This window comes from Ambystoma mexicanum, chromosome 3q, assembly GCF_040938575.1.
Source record: "Ambystoma mexicanum isolate Mex_15411 chromosome 3q, UKY_AmexF1_1, whole genome shotgun sequence".
Taxonomy (NCBI): domain Eukaryota; kingdom Metazoa; phylum Chordata; class Amphibia; order Caudata; family Ambystomatidae; genus Ambystoma; species Ambystoma mexicanum.
This window is the reverse complement of record NC_090926.1, coordinates 931911088-931916039: the sequence shown is the minus strand read 5'-3', so window position 1 is coordinate 931916039 and position 4952 is coordinate 931911088. Positions and strand designations below refer to the sequence as shown.

Here is a 4952-nt window from a genome sequence, read left to right as displayed (position 1 = left end):
GTCATCTTTAAAACAATATGTAAATCTTGTGGGACCAGGCACATTGATACCGTTCCAATGGAATTACATATTTTCATGTGTGGGACACTTGAAACATTTTGTTGTTTTTCACTGCCCAGCTTGCCATTAATATTGTTGAATGTTGTGGCATGTGTTCTCAAAATGAATCTCCTTCTGACATGCTCTGATTTCTGGATGAAAGGTCGCATCGTTATGTGTCCTTGAATCCACTGCACTAACAATTTGAAGGCCAAAATGTGTCGAATATCCACAAAGAAGTGATAAGATTTACTATATTGAAAGCTTACGTGGGAATGTTAAGTTTCTATTACTGATATCTGTCTTTCGAAGCAGTTGGTCATCCATCACACAGGGAGAATGGAAACACAAGACACAATGGCCCTCATTACAAGTCAGGCGTTAAGGGGTTAACGGCGCCGTTGGCGCCGTTAACCCTTAACGCCTGATTCACACTTTAACGCCTGCTTTTTGCAGGCGTTAAAGTCCAAGGCGCTAAGCGACCTTGGTGCTAATTACGGCACCGTAATTTACGGTGCCGTAATTAGCGCCTTCCCCATCCCTATTATGCCCTATGGGGCAAAAATGGGAATGGGGAAGGTCAAATTGTGAATGGGGAATTACCGCCCCACTCACCTTGGAATGGGGCGGTAATTCCGCCATCCACCATGGCGGAATCCGGCATGGACCATGGTGCTAATAGCACCATGGTCCATCGCCTGACTTGTAATGAGGGCCAATGTAAGCAACATTTTAAATAATATTTATGCAAGTGAGGATGGCAAGTGTGCTGTATGCATTTTACAAAAAAAGGGGAAGCCCCCTGCGTGTTCAGTGAGAGTTAGGGGCAAGACAAAAAATAAACACACGGTTGTAACTCTCACTATCATATGACCAAACAGTTTATGGTCTAGGTTAATATATTAATTTTCCCAAACAATGAATGTTCTGCTTCTTGAGAAGTCAGAAAAAAATAGGAAACTTCCAGAGTGAACAATTAGGGCAAACTACATGTATATATTTAGTCATACATATTGTTTATTAATGTAAACAAAAAAAGGGAGGTTTAAAATGTTTTCATTATACATTGAGTTTAAGTAAAGAATAATGGTTCTGAGCAGTGCCATGAAAATGTACACATAAGATATTCAGACAAAAACTTAAACAAAGGAAAACAAAAGGGTGACCACTTAAATGGTTAATGTTTACAAACAAGATAATTCAAATATAAATGCAATAAAGGGTAAAGAAAAAAATGAAAGAAATACTTTCATATTAAAGCAAAGAAAATGCACAATTAAAATCAATGTTTGAAATGCTGAATCAAACTTTCTTGTGGACAAAGGTACCTATCCTTTGTATGTACTCATGATCAGCATTTGATCATGTTTTGAATAAAGCTGCCACAGCCTACAGCACAGCCTACAGCACCTGATATTCCCAGGCGGTCTCCCATCCAGGTACTAACTAGGCCCAACACTGCTTAGCTTCTGAGATCAGACGAGATCAGGCGCATTCAGTGTGCTGTATGCTACATTATTTATGTTGTGATGGATGAATGTTCAATTTGATGCAAATAATAGACATTTATTGTCCATGTTCATTTGACTAAATTGATAGTTAACATAAATATGTACTGTGTATATACAATTATGAATTGGGTACTAAAATATTTTTTTGCATTCTCGATTTTATATAGTTATATTGTAGCGATGTGCGCCTATCATGGGTACAGTTTACTGGTCAATGGCTTCTTCAAGCGCAATTGGACAGTAATCATCAACAACGCATATGTGATAACCATTATCTGAGACGATCGACAGACACCAATCTGTCCTTTTGCGGTTGCAGCGAAAAGGAGCAACATGGCAGCCAATAGGTTCCGAAAACATGCAGATGCAGAAGTGTTGCATTTCAAATTTAAAACACTTATTTGCTGCAATGGAACGCCATGTGTGTCCATCATAAATTGGCGATGAAAAATGATAACTTTCTGTGAAGAATGCAAAGACTGGGATTAATCGATCAATGGATGGAATCAGCATTCTAAGATCACTGCATAACCATGTGATGTTTGCTAGCTATAACCTCTATTGGGAAAGGTTATCCATGTTTCATGGACTTCATTACCTGTTTTCAGCGTGATGTCCAAATTACAAGAACTTTGTACGCTCCACACTATTGCTGTTTTCTTCAAAATAAGCTTTTTAAATCATTTTTGTGAAAAGAAGCCAAAGTTTTGCATCTGTTTGTGGATATGGGTGTCTATGTTCCTGGTTCTGCATTCGTTAACGTTATGATGTTGGTGATGACAGGGTACGTTTGGCTACGCTGCCCACTAGCAGCATTAAAATAGGTGGAGCTCATGGTGAGAGTCTAGTGATGTCGGGTGATCTGAATTAGTGCCAGTGACACTTGAGGGCACTTGAACTTAGAGCGATGTCTAAACGGATAAGAATACCACAAGATGGCGTTACCCGATCTGTCGTAAAGTGAGACCAACTCTGGTAAGTTTCATTGGAATTTCTTTTAAGAACGATCGATGTATGCTGTAAAATGCATGCCCGATCCATTGGGCCAATAGAATTTCCGACCAAACTATCCCTTTAAGTTGTCTTACACATATTTGTTTTAAAGTGTAATTTCTTTTGCTGCTTGATGGGTAGATAAAGAGGTAAATGCATAATATCAAGTGTTGACATAGGATCCAAATGAAAGACCTAACAGACTCTTTGATGCCAGTTCCCCCATGGCAGGCAGAACCTCCTTCAATTTCTATCCTCAATTCCCATTACGCTATCAATTTTTTAACTACTGGTGATGTTTTCAACACACTCAGATTTATTTTATGCTGAAACAGTCTACTAATACCTGCTATATAGATTTATGTTTCCAACATGGATAGGTGTACCCCATCCTACCTAAAGGGAGCCCCATTTGTATTGTTTTTGTTTCTATGTGTCACTAGCATCGTTCCCAGACATAGTGATAGATGTTGGCTTCCTGGTTCCAGCACCTCCAACTTCTGCCTTCTTGAAAGCAGGAGTCACAGCACACTCTGTGTTACCAGCCCCATCTACTAATCTCTCTCTGAAATCATTGTATTGTTTTTTATCAACCCACACCAGTCTTGCAAGCTTGGCAATTTCCCACAACTTGCTTATCAATATGTCCAGCTTAGGATCAGAGTCCATATACCATTATCAAAAGACTGATTTTGTGAAATACAGCCCATGGAAGCTGCCCGTGCAAGGTTGGTCTTTTGTTTCCAGGTCCCCTTTCTCTAATCATTTCAGGGGGTTCCCCCCATGCGCTCCCTCCACCTTGCAGCCCACCATCCCCCTTGTCCACCTCCCCCCTCCACTTACCTGTTGAAACACTGATCACTTGCCATTCCTTACCCACAGGCCGCAAACCCAGAAGCCCCACACACTGCTTGTCGCTCCTCTGTACACAATCTTTTGTGCAGCCGGCTGCCAGCGTCACGGCCTGCAGACAGCAAGCACCAGTTTAATCTAGCATCAAATTCCAAGAACGTTGGAAGTAAGTCTTTCCTGTCCGACAATATTACTTCTTCCATCTCAAAAAGGAACCCTGGGTATCTTAAAAAAAAAGCTTTTTCTGTTTTAAGACCAGTCCGCTTTGGAATACAATATCTGTTGAACACCAACTCCTTCTTTATTATTAGTACCTGAAAAAATAGACCAACTCCCATGTCACTAATCATTTCAGCAAATAAAGCCAAATAACATCACCTCTCCCCAAACGCCCTATAATTCAATGGCCCACATTGAACACTTGATCCTTGGTTATTCTCCACTGTGGTTTCACCTTTCCTTGTGAAATAAGTGTTCTATTCTTTTTGATGCACGCCATTTTCTCTTTGACATTTTCCCATTACTACTATTAGTTAAGTGGTTTGTATCTTTTTGCACCCCAATATTTTCTCCACTGTCCAGCACTTTCTCCACAAATTCTAAGACTTCAGTTTGTTTATACAATATCCAATTTTTAGGGTAGTGAACATTTCATATGTTGCTCAACTCCATACATGATTTGTCTTTTAGTCCTGTCAAGTCAGACACTTTCAGTTCCCGACGACTTCAAGTAAGTTTAGCCTTGAACACCCTTGGAGAAACAAAGTACCAGTAATATCTCCAAACCCCTATAGACTTACGCGACCCCCCCCATGCTTTGTTTTGAAATGGATTGATCTTAGTGACCATTAATATAAAGGATTTGTTTTGGTTGTGGCTCATCTACAATAACATTATTTTTACTTGTACTTATCATGTTAATAAGCATCTCATTGAATCACCATACAGCTTCTCTCCGCTCCTCACTCAGCACTTTGCTTGGTAGTCCAAGATTTAAAAAATCCAGAGCTAGTGGCACTAGTTTTGCTGTAACTGCCCCCATACTCCAGAACTCTTCCACCTCGAATCAATGATGAAACCTCTTACGCCACCTTCAAGAAACTTACCAAAACTTGGCTCTTCAACATATATGTTTAATGCCTTTGTCTCTTTCTCCTCTTACCCCTTCTTCGCTCACCATATAATCGCAGAATGTCTTTTCCTACTGTTTCATTGTACGAACGCTGCGATACCATTGAGTCTGGACGTTACAAAAATGTTATAAATTAATCCTTGCTTCAAAGTTCACCATCGTTCAGAGTGGGTGACCACTGTGGCAGGCTTATGCCAGTATGGGATATATCTCATTGTCATGGGACCACAGATTCCGTCTGGAAGCTTTGACCTGAAGAATGTGCTTGTCGAAGGTTTCTACTTATGTATTGGCACAAATGACACTCCTCTAATGTGTCTTCATCTGTGTGAGATATATTTATGGGATCACTGGTAGAGTGGGAAGTACAACCCCAACCCTCAATCAACAGCACCTCACAAATAGACCTTGATAGTCTACATAGC

The 4952-nt window shown here is 40.2% G+C and overlaps 1 pseudogene; it reads right to left on the bottom strand.

The window, feature by feature from the left end:
* Positions 1-1437: 1437 nt before the first annotated feature.
* LOC138448206 (5S ribosomal RNA) lies at positions 1438-1550 on the bottom strand (annotated as a pseudogene).
* Between the last annotated feature and the right edge of the window lie 3402 nt (positions 1551-4952).